Source organism: Cyclopterus lumpus, chromosome 20, assembly GCF_009769545.1.
Source record: "Cyclopterus lumpus isolate fCycLum1 chromosome 20, fCycLum1.pri, whole genome shotgun sequence".
In the NCBI taxonomy this organism is placed as follows: Eukaryota; Metazoa; Chordata; class Actinopteri; order Perciformes; family Cyclopteridae; genus Cyclopterus; species Cyclopterus lumpus.
In genome coordinates this window covers 19759358-19776659 of record NC_046985.1, presented here as the reverse complement: position 1 = coordinate 19776659, position 17302 = coordinate 19759358, and the positions used below count along the sequence as shown (strand labels likewise).

General features: G+C 44.5%; 1 long non-coding RNA gene across 1 annotated transcript; it reads left to right on the top strand.

Moving 5' to 3' along the window:
* The first annotated feature begins 4953 nt into the window (after positions 1-4953).
* Positions 4954-17196, top strand: LOC117749409. Its single transcript, XR_004611708.1, has 3 exons — positions 4954-5069; positions 11668-11670; positions 17186-17196. It is a non-coding gene; the product is annotated as an uncharacterized LOC117749409 (long non-coding RNA).
* Positions 17197-17302: the final 106 nt, after the last annotated feature.

The following is a 17302-nucleotide window of genomic DNA, read 5'->3' as shown; positions in this document are numbered from 1 at the left end:
ATGAACTCAAAAGTTATGAGGTAATGGTCTGACAGAAGAGGGTTCTGTGGGAAGACCTCCAAATGCTCAATGTCAATGCCACATGCAAGAACAAGGTCGAGGGTGTGGCCAGTGAGTGGGCTTCTGTACTCTCTGACAGAAGCCAATCAAGTCCAACAATGAGATAAATGCAGCACTAAGGCAATCATTATCAAAATCCACATGAATATTAAAATCTCGTACAATAATAACCTTATCAGTTTTAAGGACTAAACTTGATTTTTTTATCTACGTAACATTTAAAAAATCAGGCACATCTGGTCTCAAAAAGATGCAGAAAAGCTGGTTCACGCGTTTGTTACTTCCAGACTAGATTACTGCAACTCCTTATTATCAGGCTGCTCTAATAAGTCTCTTAAGTCCCTCCAGTTGATCCAGAATGCTGCAGCTCGTGTACTCACAAAAACTAAGAAAAGAGATCACATGACTCCTGTATTAGCTGCTCTGCACTGGCTCCCTGTAAAATCAAGGATCACATTTAAAATTCTTCTCCTCACCTACAAAGCCTTGATTGGTGATGCACCATCATATCTTAAGGAGCTTGTAGTACCATATTGCCCCACTAGAGAGCTGCACTCACTAAATGTGGGGCTACTCGTGGTTCCTAGAGTCCAAAAAAGTAGGCTGGGAGCAAGAGCCTTCAGTTATCAAGCTCCTCTTTTATCGATCCAGCTTCCACTTTCAGTCCGGGAGGCAGACACAGTTACCTCATTTAAGAGTATACTTAAGACTTTCCTCTTTAATAGTGCTTATAGTTAGGGCTGAATCAGGTTTGCCCTTCTCCATCATTGGGCCAAGATTTCTTGCTTCATGACCTGCTCCGATCAGTAGTGTGATGTGAGGGGTAGAGTCAGGTTGTAATGCATACCAGTCTCTTTGGTCTGCAGACAGTAAACATTCAGCTGCAACTCCTTCTTTTCCTACAATGATGGCTCCTGTTCTGATGATTTCAGTTTCACCCTCCTTTTCTTCATCCCGCACTTGTTGGTAAGCGTCGGCGGCGGCTGTGGTGTAGTTGTAGGTGCAGTGGTATGGATCTTCCGACATGACATATAGGTGTAGTGTCATAATCCATGGCTTCCAGTCCATAAAGTCTTTGATTAGACCAGGGGATTCTGGGATTTCTGGTTGTAGTTCAGACCAGTATACTCTGGTTGAGCTCACTGCTTCTGGAGCGGTGTCGGGAGCCATGAACATTATCCTATGTCCGGCCTGTTGGGGTCCCAGCACCAGTCCTCCTGAAGCTGACAGGTAGAGGCCGGCAGGAGAACATAACACCGAAATGCCGAGTTTTCTCAGCAGGTCTCTTCCTGCAAGGTCAATGGGTGTAGTTGTGGTATGTAGGTAGGAGTGGTGGAGGATCGTTCTTCCCACTTTAGTTTGCAATTTCTTGGTGAAATACTGTTTTTGTGGCATTCCCGAGTATCCCACTACTGATGTTTGAGTGGAAAGTGGTGGTACTGCGTGATGCAACTTGGCAATGCATGACACTGAGGCACCAGTATTCACCATTAAATCTTTCTCCTCTCCATCTATGGCACAGGTGATGACAGGTTCCTGCCCAATTGGAACCATTATTCCCTGCGCCGGGTCCTCTGGGCTTCTTCATAGGAGGTCCACATAATCTTCATCCTGCACCATCCTTGCAGGCATCTGGTTCTGGTTTGGAACGGTCGTCCAAATCCTCCTCTGCCTCTGGCTGCATCAGGATGACTGTAGCAGTCCTCTGCTCTGTGTCCAACTCTGCCACAGTTACGACAAGGTTCTCGCCACCTGTCACTTCTGACTTCTCCTTGTCCTCCCTGTTGCCAAGGAGGCTGGACTTGTCTCTGTCTTATATTCTCTCCTCTTCTTTATATTGGTCCAGGGCTTTGCCCACTGCTTCCTGGATCTGGACAGCAAGGTCGCTAACAGCAGCCATCTGCTTTTATGCTTTTGGGCCGTGCTTAGCAGCCTCTGTGTCCTCTTTTGCTATCTGTAGCTTCAGGAGTCTCATTGACATTTTGTCCTTGTTTGCCTTTTCTTCTTCTTCATCCTCATGGTGTTGAGTAATGTGGTGTGTGATGTGTTCCTTCCACACTTCAAAGGTGGCATTCTTTATGCCCACCGTACGTAGCATCTCTCGACTCAATTTGGCCGGGAGACCTGCTATTACAGCAGCTTTCCACATGTTCAGGTATGTCAGGTCCCTGTCATGCCAGGCGTCAGCTGCTCTCTTCAGGAACACCATGGCTTCTTCATTTGGCTTCAGTTTAATACTGGCTAGGTTGGCCATGTCGGGAGTATAGGGCCACTTGGTTCTGATGGCTCCAAACAAATGAGTGCTGATAGTGTCTACGTCCTGGCTGTCCACGATAGATGAACAACCAGCAGTTCTCTCCAACTCCTGCAGTTCATTCAGGCAGGAGCACTTTGCCAGGATGGCTCTTAGGTCACCCACTGCTAATGGTGTCCCACTAGTGGCCGTGTTGAGTGCCTTAATCCAGGGGGCTTCTCCGCTCGTCAGGGGAGGTAGCTGGTCAACGAGGTACTGCACATCTCTGGGATTATATGGCTTGTATTGAGTTGTGCCATTGCTCAATGTCATGATGGGTGCCTGAATCTGGCATTTTTCCTCTTCTTCACAGCACACTGGGCTTGTTGCTGCTACTGACATCTGAATGTGTCGTGGTGAAGGCTTGTAGCTTACACCTTCCTTTGCTCTCCTCGGGAGGTGTTGTCGTGATCCCTGGTCAAGACCCTCTTCTGATGAGCTGGGGGGAGGAGGGGACTGGGGCCTTGATTCAGCTGCGCTCCTCACCAAGGTGTCTGGGTTGGCCATGCGATTGGAATGGAGGCTTGTAGCTGGGGGTGTCCGGGGTAAAGGTGGGGAGCCCTCAAAGCACAGTCCATACGCACTTGTCTCCTGTTGTTCTGTCAGGGATGTTACTGAGGGAGGGAATGATGTCTGAGCGGGGTCCATCTCCCATCCGTGTCTGATGGGAAGCTCTGAATTAGGGAGGGCACTTCGGGACGTCTGTTCGGGGCATAGTCCGATCCATTTGTCTGTCTTTGGACACCACCTTGAGCTTTCATCGGGGAGGGAGCGTGTCTGACTGTGTGTTGGGCTGACACAGGATCTGCTCCTGTTTGCTGGTTCCTTGAACTCTATTCTCCCTGTTCTTGGTGTTTGCTGACCGTGCCTAGCTCTCAATGCTTCCTCCTCTCTTTGCTGTGACTCCCTTATCCTTGCTCGTCTCTCCTCTTCCCTTCGCCGAAATTCTGTAGCTTCGGTCTCTCTTTGTTGAATTTCCCTAGCCACTGCTTGTCTTCTCTCCTTTCAAACTCTGCTTGTCTCTCCCCGTCTTTCCTCTCATACTCTGCAGCTTCTAACCGTTGTTCCTGACAGTCCCTATCTGTCTGGCTTAGGGTAGCTAAAACCCTCTGCAGCTCTGCGACCTTGGCAGTCAGGTCTGTGACTGCTCGGTTCCCTACCGAGCCTTCCTCATACTCAAATTCAACCCTGCCTCCTACTAGTCCTACTACTGGGGCCATCGTGTGTAGGGGCGCTTTCCTAAACGGGTTGTGGAGGGTATTGACTTATATTGGGATAGATGGACGGGGTGGGGACTGGGATTTCTGGTGACGGTACAGGTGCTGCCTCAGCTGACAGTTTCTCATCCCGGGGAGTTTCTTCTTTGGGGTCTTTTGGGGGCGTTGCTTGTTCCAGTGAGGCCTGGTGCCACCGGGCAGTGTTCTCTTCATGGCCGAGGAAGGCAGAGCCCAGGCGTGCTGCAGCGCGTCTTCGCTTGACCTGGACTCCGGAACGCGAGCCTCTTTTCCTCGATTTCTTGCGGACTTTGCCCGGGGTCCGACAAAGCAGCAAGTACTCAGGTGAGTCGGGGTCGATGATAAAGGGAGGGGGGATGCCTGTTTGTACCTGCCACGTGTATCAAACAAGCCCTCCATCGACTCTTTGATACGAAACAGAGAGTCCCTATCGTAGATCCGTAAAGCAGAGACGCCATTCCCATTAGGACAATGTAAATTAGACAAAAATGGGAAAAATGTGTTACTTTATGCAAATGGATACAACGATTACGTACGGTCCACACAGCCAAGCACAAAGCAAATAATACAGCCTTCAGTTGTCAAAAAAGACAGAAAAACTTGTTATTTTATGCTAATGAATCACCAGGGGCCCAATCAGTATAAGTGGTCCGGACTCTTGTCCAACACTTTATACAGGCTTCTCCTGTGTACTTTTAATAAGCAAATTAATTAACGGGCCCATTGGTATAAACGGAACCCTGTTTTACGCTTATACAGGCTTCTCCTGCGTTTCAACCAAAATCAATGGGAAAAACGTTATTTTAAGCAAATGTTTAACAATTACTGTTAAACAAAACCGCCAAGCATGAACAAGCAAATAGTATGATCACAAAAACCGCCAATTCTGAAAAAAGCAAACGATAAATCAATTACTCTTAATCAAAGAATCGTCAATAATGAAATACAAACGGCATGAGAACCAAAAACCGCCAATTATGAACAAATTAAACGTTAAACAATTACTTTAAATCAAAATTGGTAATAATGAGAAATCAAACGATATGTCTTAATCAAAATCCGACAATCATGAGTAAAGCAAACGATAAATCAATTACTGTTATTCAAAAACTGGCAATAAAGAGAAAATCAATTGCTGTAATAAACTGGCAATACTTTACCACACGATGGTGCCAAAAAGGTTAATCCTCAGGGCACTCTATGTTGGCTGTTTTCTCAACCCCTAGGTGTCAAACCAGATGTTGAATGGCTTTCACTGGCAAAGACGTGAATTCTAAACACGTGTGACCCACATGTGGTCTTACTGGGGAAAAAAAGAGCCTTTTTTATAACCCTTTGTCTGTCCTCTGTCTGATCTGACTCCTTTTCCTCTCTTTTCTCAAAAAGTATTAACTACTTATTCATCAGGGGCTCAAATTGGTATAAGTGGGATTCTATTCTACCCTTATCCTGTCTTCCCTATGCTCGTCTCTTCTAATTATGTGACCCAAGTGACTCTGAAGGAATGGGTCAGCAATATTTGGTTTATTATGATTTAATGGTCTTAAATGACATAATAGGGGGTTCAATATGGAAGATGATGATTTATGTTCGATTTATGTCTGTTTTTTTCTGTCCTTGTCTGATTGTTCGTATAGTTGGTTATGTATTTTTATTTTTTTATTTGTTGGTTGTTTTTTGGTTGTTTTTTGTTGTCTAGTAATGTGAGGTAAAAATTTAAAAATAAAATGATTGAAAGAAAGGATGCCTCAGTGTTCTACTGAACCATTCAGAAGGTCCTTTCTTCCGGCATCAGTTCGATTTTTTAATGAACACCTTTAGGTTTTTTTTAGATTTTGATTGATAGCATCTTTCTGATGGTCGTGTTTTATGGGGAATCTCTGGTTTTGTTTGTTTGTTCCTTGTAGTGTGTTTCTTGTCTGTTGTGCTCTGTGGAATGTGTCTATTGCTGTTTGGCAAATGAGTTTCCTCACTGGGGATTAATAAAGTTTTCTAATCTAATCTAAAAGTGTTAATCAATGCAATAATCAGTAGAACTTGAATAATTAAGTAGGAACATTAAGTCGGAGACATTATGCAATCACATTCCATCAATCTCTTATCCCATGGTCAAATGTCTGGCTGTGGGTTTCTGACTTGTTTGAGAAATATATTTAGGTTGTTCAGATGGATCATAGATGGGTTAATACTTGAACATTGATAAAATCATCAAAGCAATGTTTCTAATAATTTTTTATCTTAGGTATGCTCGTCATTCCCTTGATGTTTTCAACAAAGCTTGGTCAGTGGCAGCCTCGTGATCTTCCAGGACACAGTAATCTGCAGTGAGATGCAATCAGCCTAAAGACACACTCTGCTCCATCAGAAGGACCAGTTGGTAATCAGAGGCCTGAAGCGATAATTATTGAGATTACAATACTTATATTTATATACAAGCTCTTTGTACTCCCTCTGGAGCCAACTGCAGCACTGTTGGTTCATTTCATATTATTTCATTGCATGAACAAAGAGACAAAAGACATTAGTCTTCTGGCGGCCACACACTTGTTGTGAGGAGTGGCTCAGATGGTGAAAGTGAGACTGCTGACTTATTTCCAGATAAGCAAAGACAGACTGAGCTCAACAACAGCTCCTTGGCTTCAAGTATGTATGAGGAGAGCGATGTTTTTTCATTATGACTGTAATCCAGCATATTGAATTTGAAATGAAACAGTGACTATGAGGTTGAAGTGCTATTTTTCAGCTTTACGGGTACTTGAGGGGATTCACATCCATATGTTATCAGTGTAACTCGTTGTCCTATTTTACATACAGCAGTCCCCCCAATTTTGGAATAATGCAGCAATATATATATGCAGCTGATGTCCACATATATATATAATATATATGTGGACATCAGCTATTCACTCACTCCTGAACCACATCCAGATCACGTGACAAAATGGCGCCTGTGACTGGCTGTGCCATGGCTTGTCTCCTGCTGTATAGTTTTTTAATGGTCATCTTTACAACATATGTGATCATATCAGCCCGTATTTCAAATGGATGCGTCTCTGCTTTACGGATCTACGATAGGGACTCTCTGTTTCGTATCAAAGAGTCGATGGAGGGCTTGTTTGATACACGTGGCAGGTACAAACAGGCATCCCCCCTCCCTTTATCATCGACCCCGACTCACCTGAGTACTTGCTGCTTTGTCGGACCCCGGGCAAAGTCCGCAAGAAATCGAGGAAAAGAGGCTCGCGTTCCGGAGTCCAGGTCAAGCGAAGACGCGCTGCAGCACGCCTGGGCTCTGCCTTCCTCGGCCATGGAGAACGCGCAAGGTCTCTGCACCGGATCCCTCTCCTCAATGTGTGTGACTGCACATCCACGCTGCCGCCTGCTTGGACCGCAACGAAAGCCCTGGAGCCTACACAGCGTTGGAGTAGTGGCCAGTGGCCTTCAGCGCCTCCATGCTCTTCCATATTTACACCGGTTTTGCCCACACGGTCCAGCTGGAGCCCACGTGACCGCTCGACATGCCTTCGACAAATCCCGCTGTGCTCCGCGGACAGTGCCCCCGTGACGTCATCAACTTTGCATATCGGCCTGTTGAATGCCCGGTCTATTGCAAATAAATCCTTCTCTCTGAATGATCTTTTCACAAGAGAAAAGTTGGATTTAATGTGTCTTTCGGAGACATGGCAGAGAGAGAGGAAGAGTTTATTCATCTAAATGAACTTTGTCCTGCTGGCTGCTCTGCTGTCGGGAAGCCCCGCCCCTGTCGTCGTGGGGGGGGTCTGGCTATTGTATACAGGGACAGTTGCACATGCAAAGTGACCCAGACCCAGGAATTCACTTCATTTGAGTCCCAGATGGTCAAGGTGGGTTCTTCAAATCCATTCTACTGTGTGTTAATCTATCGTCCTCCTGGTTCTGCTGCTGTGTTTTTGAAGGATTTTATTAACTTTTTATCCTCCATAATAAAGTTGGATTCTGTTCTAATCCTTGGAGATTTTAACCTTCATGTTGATGACAGCTCATCTTCCTCCGCAAAGGAACTTTTAACTTTGACTGAAGTTTTTAATTTTGAGCAACATGTTTCTGAGCCCACACACCAAAAAGGCCATATTTTAGACTTGGTTTTTACGCTTGGCCTAGACAACTCAAATGTGTCTGTACAGGACGTCCATTTGAGTGATCATTGTCTTGTTTTGTTTGACCTACACTTCAGCCCTGAGCCTAAGCCCTTAGAAGTTAGGTCTCAGAGGCGTGTTATCTCTGCTAATACTGGAGACAGTTTTTCTGCTATGTTTGACCCTCTTCTGTTCATGGATTGCCTCAATGTGGACAATCTCATTCACTGTTTCACCGATCACTGTGTTAATATTCTGGATCAGGTGGCACCTGTTAAATCGAACTTGTCAATACAGAAAAAAGGGTGCTCTTGGGCAAATGAAGATACCCTGAGTCTGAAGAGATCTGTGGAAATCCACTAACCTTGAGGTGCACAGACTTTATCTCAGGGATCTTGTGTCCTCATACAATGAGATGGTGGAAAATGCCAGATCTGACTATATTTGTCAACTGGTAGCAAATAAGAAAAACCCTAAAGTGTTGTTTGACACGATCAATTTGCTTGTATGTCCTGCTGCTCCAATTACCCCTGTCTTTTGTGAAGCTGACAGCAATGCATTGTTGAGATTTTTCACTGACAAAATTAGGATGATCAAGGAGAAAATCCCTCCTCTTTTGTGTGGAACCCCTTCTGTCATTGAGCCTGTCTCCAGCTTGTGGTCCTCATTTAAGTCTGTGACTCTTGCTGATATCTCGGCACTGGTGTCCAAGATGAAACCCTCCTCCTGCTCATCTGACGTCCTTCCGTGTAAGCTCTTTGTGAAAGTGTTTGATGTAATTGGCCCCTGGGTTACCAAAATGGTTAACCTCTCTCTTTCTACAGGTGTGTTTCCCAATACATTTAAGCATGCCATAGTGGAGCCGATACTTAAAAAGACAGGATTAGACCCGACTGACCTCAGTAATTTCAGGCCTATTTCAAAGCTTCCACTCTTGTCCAAAATCCTAGAGAAGGTGGTCGCTGAACAGCTGTCATTATTCCTGGATCAAAGTAACATCCATGAGACGTTTCAGTCTGGTTTCCGTAAACATCACTCTACAGAGACAGCCTTACTGAAAGTGTCCAGTGACATTATGATGTCTGCTGATTCGGGAAAGTGCACTGTTCTAGTTCTCTTAGATCTGTCCTCAGCTTTTGACACCATCGACCACCAGATCCTGCTGAGTAGACTGAGGGCTGTCAGGGTCAGTTTTACATTGGTTCTCGTCATACATATCTGGGCGTAGCTTTAGTGTCACAGCTAACCAAATAAGGTCTGAGTCAGCAGATCTGTTGTGTGGAGTCCCTCAAGGTTCTGTTTTGGGGCCTGTATTATTCTTGTTATATTTAATCCCCTTGGGAAAAATCATCCAGAGATTTTCTGATGTTTCGTACCACATGTTTGCTGATGATATTCAGCTTTACTTCTCTTTCAAGCCGACTGAGCTTCAGAGGCTAAATTCCTTAGTTCATTGCTTGATGGAGATAAAACAATGGCTAAGTGTTAACACCTTGCAGCTAAATGTGGAAAAAACAGAAACACTGGTTATTGCCCCTGATGACTTAATTCCAGGGATTAACCAGTACCTAGGTGACTTGGGCCAGTCTGTTAAACCGAGCCTAAGAAACCTGGGTGTTATATTGGACAAAGACATGTCATTAGTGCAACACTGCAAACAGCTGACCAAAAATTGTTTTTTCCAACTGAGGAATATCTCCAAACTTAGGAAAATGGTGTCACAAAATGATTTGGAGCTGATCATTCATGCATTTGTGTCTTCACGTTTAGACTACTGTAATAGTTTATTTTCATGTCTAAACAAGAAGGAGCTGTCTCGTCTGCAGTTAGTGCAAAACACTGCAGCGAGAATTCTGACCCGCTCAAATAGGAGGACACACATCTCCCCTATTCTCAAAGCACTTCATTGGCTGCCAGTTTCCTTTAGGATCAATTTTAAAATTCTGGTTTTAACTTTTAGAGCTGTACATGGTCAGGCTCCACCGTATATCAATGATCTGATCCAGCCTTACACCCCAGCTCGGGCTCTGAGGTCTGTGGGTCAGAATCTGCTGATGGCTCCGCGCACCCATTTCCGGACCAGAGGAGACCGATCTTTCCAGGCTGTTGCTCCCAGGCTTTGGAACGATCTTCCGCTCTCCCTGCGCTCAATGGAGTCTGTTGACTCTTTCAAAAAGAAACTTAAGACCCTTTTATTTGTCAAGGCTTTTGTTTAATTGCCTTGGGGCTGTTATGATCGTCATTGAGTTGTCTTGGCCTTTTTTTAAGTTAAATGTGTATGTACTTCTTAATCTGTGTATTGTTTTATTGTAATTATGAAGCGCCTTGTGACCCTGGTCTGCGAAAGGCGCTGTACAAATAAATTTTACTTACTTACTTATTCATCTGTGTGTTTTTTACCCCCTGTCGCGGTAGTGAAATCAAGACTCAGGACGAGCTAATTAAAATCAATCAATTAACATTTATTCAATTGTAACAGGAGTATTATGTCCATCAGTTAAACATACGTGCACGGTCCCAAATCTAGCTAAATCAGCAAGGATAAGGGCACTTAGCAGAAGGCGCACTCAGCCTATATCGTCCTTAAGGGCATTTTTGATTGGTCGACTATAAGGTGGAGGCGGCGCTTGGTTTAGACCAGGGGTGTCAAACATACGGCCCGCGGGCCGGAACCGGCCCCCAAGGAGGTTCGATCAGGCCCGCAGGATAATTTGAAAGTGGAAAAAATGCATAAAAGACATGGAATTAATATTTTTAATTCGCTGCAATTCATGGATTATCCGCTAAGGGGAGCACTCTTTCCATCAGAGTAGAAGACAAGCCGCATCACTGAGACAGACTGAAAACAGCAGACGGTATCAATGCGCCATCTGCTGCTTGTTACGACGTTGTTAATACCTTGGTCTCTACCTCTCCGCTACACCCTCATTAGCCAAAATGTCGTTATCCAAACGGAGAAAAGTAGATAAGGAGTGTAGAATTTTCAAAGAAAAATGGACCACGTCCTATTTATTTACAGAGATGGACGGAAAACCTTTGTGCTTGGTGTGTTTGCAACAAGTTTCGGTATTGAAGGAATATAATATTCGACGCCACTACGAGACTCATCACAGCGAAAAATATGACGGCTTGCAAGGACAACTGAGAAGAGATAAGATTAACGAATTGCTGGCGGGTCTGAGGAAACAGCAGTCAACTTTCATCCAGAGCCGAGAAGTCAGTGAAGCAGCGGTAAAAGCCAGCTACCTAATTGCTAGGGAAATAGCATTAGCATCGAAGCCGTATTCCGACGGTGACTTTGTTAAACGATGCATGATGAAGGCGGCTGAACTTGTATGTCCCGAGAAGCGACAAGCTTTTGCCAATATTAGCCTGACGAGGAATACTATAGCAGAGAGGATTTCGGAACTATCGGCAGATTTAGACAGTCAATTGAAACAGAGAGTCAAGTCATTTATTGCATTTTCCGTGGCAATTGACGAGAGCACTGACATCACAGACGTGGCCCAACTGGCCATATTTATTCGAGGAGTTGATGAGACATTTTATCATTCACTATTTGTGAATGATAAAAGTAAATTGCACATTTGTCTAAGGAAATATGAGGTGTTTCATGAAATGTTTTGTAAAAGAATAGTTCATTAAATTTCAATATTTTCCTAATGTTCTTGTGCTTCTTTACACCAAAACAAAGGAAAGACATGATATTTTGGTTATTTATAGCAGAGTATGGTATAATTTTAATGGTCCGGCCCACTTGACATCTCCCTAGGCCGTATGTGGCCCACGATGCGAAATGAGTTTGACACCCCTGGTTTAGACTTTGAGAGCCTCATTGGAGCACAGGATGGTCCCACCCTCTAGGCTCACGGATCATCTGGCCTCCAGGTGGCGTAGCAGATCAGTGTGTGTGTATGTTGTGGAATCTTATGTGCGAAGCGGGGGCATAGTCTCTCAGTTTCAGGGAGTCGGTTAGCAGGTGTTCTTTATCTGCGAGCAGCCTCCTGCAATCTATCTGAGTCCCTGAGAACTGTGCGGAGAGTCTTCATAGCGTTATTGTTCGTGTGCTTGTTTCTAAACAGCGTGTATTATTTGCCATGTGACTTATATGTACTATATAAGGCCTTATGATGATGCCAGGGTTCTAACTAATCGGCGTGTCAAGGCCTTCATATGTGTCTGGTTTCTATTCTACCTTTCTAAGTATTTCATTCTCAACACTACCATATTTTTCTGTAGTCATTTAATTAGTAGTGATTTTTTTGTAAATAAGCCTGACTAAATTAAATTAGTTCTTGTATTGGCTTGATTTGTTCCATGAATTGTTAGCCTGTTGGGCGCCTTATTATCTGCAGGTTTACATACAAATGATAAATAAATGTCTTTGTGATGATCACATTGTATCAGGTTTTTGCTTGTTAAACTGTTAGTGGATTTAGTTAACCAATCCAACCAAGAGTGAGATCAATTATTTAAACCAAGACAGTGTATTTGAACAAGGTCCCTGGCCACTTTGTACTTGAAAATGTGGGACCCAAGGTCAAAAAGGTCAAGAACCCCTGAAATAAGGAGTTATAAGTCTGAAGTTGAAAACAGGAACCAGATAGGGTGAGAAAAGAATCTCCTTCAGTAAGTAGGGAGTGATGAAGGTCGTGCGATTTCTTGGAATGGCTAACGATATGGAGCAGATGAAGACAACACACAACACCCAATACTGATTTATTGAAAGAAGACAGGCTGCAAAAGTGCTTTATAACTCGGGAGTTCCAGAAAATAGTAGTTGTGGTCTGTCGGGTTGCTTAGGGACGAGCTCTGTTTCGCGGAACATAGATGATTTTTTAATTTGTTATATCCTTCAAATCATTTTTGTTATTAAAGTTGATCTTAAACTTTTATTCGAATTTGGCTATTTTGTGATCGGTCCTTCTTCAAAAGGGACAAGAATCCCTAGACGGATTTGAGACGCAACAGACATCAGCTCAAGGCTCCTCAAATCCTGCGCAGACCAGCTGTGCAGGATGGTGGAGCACGTCTTCAACTTGAGCTTGAGGCTGCAGAAAGTACCACAGCTATGGAAGACATCTGGCGTGGTACCAGTACCAAAGACCTCGCGGCCCAATGACTTCAACAGCTTCAACATTCCACGTGTAGAGGTTGGTCCTTGTACATATCCGCCCCCTGGTGAGCTCATCTTTGGAACCACTTCAGTTCGCTTATCAATCTGGCATCGGGGTAGATGACGCGGTCATATACCTCCTTCACAGATGCATTTCTCACCTGGAAAAGGCTGGAAGCATTGTGAGTCATGTTTTTTGACTTCTCCAGTTCACACACCATCCAGCCTTTGCTACTGAGGGACGTCAAGCAAACGGGGGTGGACCCCCTCACCCAACCGTTCACAGTATGTGTGGGGACGGGTGTGAGTCAGACCTTGTGTCCTGCAGCACAGGGGCCCCCACAAGGAACTGTTCTGGCACCATTCCTCTTCACCATATTTTACCTTGGACTTCAAACACAACTCTCCTAACTGCCACATCCAAAAGTTCTCTGACGACTCTGCAATCGTCTGCCTCATTCCACCGATGACGACAGGGAATACAGAGATCTGAACCAGGACTTCATAGGATGGTGCCAGTGGAATCGCCTCCAGATCAACTCTGGTAAAATCAAAGAGCAGTTGGTGGATTTCCTCCGGGGTAAACGCTCCGGAACCAGTGAACATCCAGAGAATGGACATTGAGATTGTGAGAACTTATAAGTACCTGTGTTCACTTGAACAATAAACTTGACTGGACCGATCACACTCATGCACTTTACAAAAAGGGACAGAGTAGACTGTATCTGCTGAGGAGACATGGTCTTCAGGAGACCATGTCAGCAATCTTCTAGGGAGTGGTCTGCTGGAGCAGCAGCATCTCAACAGCTGACAGGAAGAGACTGGTAAAAGAGGCCAGCAGTATGCTGGGGTGTCAACTGGATACGGTGGAGGTGGTGGGAGACAGGAGGATGATGGCTAAGCTATCATCCCTGATGGACAACACCTCCCACCCCAGGATACTCTGGCAGCTCTGTACAGCTCCTTCAGGAGAGGTACCGCAAGTCCTGCTTTCAGGCTGCACAACCATGCTGAGCTCCCAAAGGCCACAAATCACTTCAATTCCTTTAACATTTCAACCTGTGCAATATAAATACACTGTGCAAAATAGTTATATTTATTTTTTCTGTATATATAATATTCAGTTATTGTAGACTGTTATTATTACTGTTTTTAAATGTTTATTATTTTATCTCTTTTACTATACACATTTTTTGGGCACGAAATTTTTGACATCCATGCTGTGGCTCGTCTTCGTTTTGGAACTAGCTGATGCAGGGTAAAATTAATGGGAATGTGAGAGCAGACACGTGTTGTGTTGCAACCTTGAATTAACGGCAGGTGCAGAAACACAAAACTCTCACGCACACACATTATTATTATTACATAATGTAATAAATACATTATATTAAATTGCATGTATGTAATAACATTAGTATATCCCTCAAAGATGTCTCGCTCATATAAAACCTACACAATAAAAAAAGTATTTTAAACTGCCTGTGTAAAAAGTTTTAAATAATAGTTGTAAAAAAAAGCAACCACTAGGGGGCTTGTATAAAAGGTTCTTTCTTTTCTTTCTCCACTGTCATCTGCCTTTGTGGTAAGTACCAGCATTATTACATTGTTCAAATGTGGTGGGAGATGTATGTTTAATGCATTAAGATGTCAAATACTCGTTTTTGAAAGAAGCTCAATTCGTCCAACTGACCCGTGTTTATTCAACTGTTGACCGCACATATAGTAAGTTAGCTAACCTTGGCCTGAGCATATACTGTGCACCCAAGTGCTAGTTTTAATTATACTAAGGTTCAGCCTGCATCAGCACGTGTTCTAGCTAACGTGCAGAGTCAGGGGAGGTCAGCATGTTAGCTAGAAAGCCTGCTAGAAAGCCTGCAGCAGCACGAGTTACATTACATGTCATTTTTTTACATAACATTACATGTCATTTAGCTGACGCTTTTATCCAAAGCGACGAGTTCTAGCTAATGTGCTGAGTCAGAGGAGGTCAGCATGTTAGCTTGAAAGCCTGCACGAGCACGTGTTCTAGAAAGCCTGCACCAGCACAAGTTGTAGCTAACGTGCTGAGTCAGGGGAGGTCAGCATGTTAGCTAGAAAGCCTGCACCAGCACGAGTTCTAGCTAACGTGCTGACCTCCCCTGACTTAAGTTAGGTTATAGCTAGAAAACCTGTCCTGAAGACCCGAATTATGTTATCTGATTAGTCATTTGAGCACAGATACATGCAACAACGTGCACTGCATAGTATAACGGTGTTAACCCAGCAAGCTGGCATGGTTGGAGTAACATTAACATTAATTTAATGCAAATGTGGCGAAATTGCATTGCAATGTTTTATCTCCTGAAATCAAAATGTAGTTACTATCTAGCAGATAGTTGTTGTATGGCATAGATTGAAGTAGAATATTTTGCAAGATTCAGCCATCAAAGGGCCATAACCCGTTTCAGAGCTGGTTGCCGATAAATCTACTCATCTGGGCCAGATATGGCAAAAATGAAATGGGCCAAAGCTGTTCTCACATTTGGCTGAATCGAGCCAGTCAGCCGACACTCAGCCACAATACCGGAGTATACCTACAGGCTTAATTGTTTTCTTTATTATTAATAGCTCTCTTTTTACTTTAAACAATAATCTATTGAAATACTGGGGCATTCCCCATGTATACAAATATATTTGTCTTACATAAAAATCCCAAGAAAAAAAACGTTCACGCTACTATATTATTAAAAAAGTAAGTGGATATGCTAAAGATAGCCCAGTATTATTGATGCATGCATGTACTCAGTGTTCAACCTTAATGGCTTGTAAATTAAAAAAAAATATGTATATAAAAATGCAGTGCCTTTTATACAAGAGCTCAGAGATGTATTGTGAATTGTATAAACTGTAATATCAATGTCAGTGGACCAGCTCTTTACCCTCGCAAAATTACTGGAGGGGTCCTGGGAGTTTGACCGGGTCCCTCAGGGGTTTTTGTGGAGGGTGCTGCGGGAGTATGGGGTGCCGGACCCGTTGGCACGGGCCATCCGGATGGGTCTCTGTACGCCTGCAGTAGGAGCTGTGTTTGTCTCCTCGGTAGTAAGTCAGACACGTTCCCGGTGGGTGTTGGCCTCCGCCAGGGCTGCCCTTTATCACCGGTCCTGTTCGTGTCTTTCACGGACAGGATATCTAGACACAGCCAGGGGGTGGAGAGGATCCGGTTCGGGAGTCTCGGGATCTCCTCTCTGCTGTTCGCGGATGATGTGGTCCTGTTTGCCTCCTCGGACCGTGACCTCCAGCATTCACTGGGGCGTTTTGCAGCCGAGTGCGAAGCGGCAGGGATGAGAGTTAGCACCTCCAAATCTGAGGCCATGGTGCTCTGCCGGAAACCGGCGGATTGCTCCCTCCAGGTGGGGGCAAACTGCCTACCCCAAGCGAAGGAGTTCAAGTATCTCGGGGTCTTGTTCACGAGTGAGGGTAAGGTGGAGCGGGAGATCGACAGGCGGATCGGTGAGGCTGCAGCAGTAAAACAGGCGCTGTACCGGTCCGTCTTGGTGAAGAGGGAGCTGAGCCGGAAGGCAAAGCTCTCCATTTACTGGTCGGTCTACGTTCCAACCCTCACCTATGGTCACGAATTTTGGGTCGTGACCGAAAGAACGAGATCTCGGATACAAGCGGCCGAAATGAGCTTCCTCCGTAGGGTGGCCGGGCTCAGCCTTAGAGATAGGGTAAGAAGCTCGGACATCAGGGGGGAGCTTGGAGTCGAGTTGCTGCTCCTTCGTGTCGAAAGGAGTCAGCTGAGGTGGTTCGGGCATCTAGTCTGGACGCCTCCCATTAGAGGTTTTTCGGGCACGTCCAACTGGTAGGAGGCCCCGGGGAAGACCGAGGACACGCTGGAGGGATTATATCTCCCGGCTGGCCTTGGAACGTCTCGGGATCCCCCAGAATGAGCTGGAAAGTGTTGCGGTTAAGAGAGGGAGGCCTGGGTCGGCCTGCTGAACCTGCTGCCACTGCGACCCGACCCCGGATAAGCGGGTGATAATGGATGGATGGATGGATGTAATATCAATGCCACATGAGAATACAACATTTAGGTATTCGAATCACAAACTGTTTTTCCAGGGCATATAAATCACAGCAAGATATTTGTTAACACTTTGTCATTTGTGTCTTTCTAGACTCTACAGTTTTGAAGCCATAGACCTCCCAGTGACTACCTTCAATCCCCAGTCCTCTTTTGGTTTGAATCATTTTTGTATTTGCACCTATTCACAATGACTGAGCGTTACTCTGACTACATTAAGTCCTCTAATCTGCATAGGAAGTCAGCATCCAGTTCCAGTAAATGTACACTCTGTAACTTTTTTTTGTTGTCTTTTCACCACAGATATATATATAGAGAGAAATGAAAAAACAAGTAAAAACAACAAAAAGAAAAGAAGGGGTCTGGTTTGCTCTGTCCTCTCAAAAACTTGATAAATCCTGATAACCATTCAAGCATTCT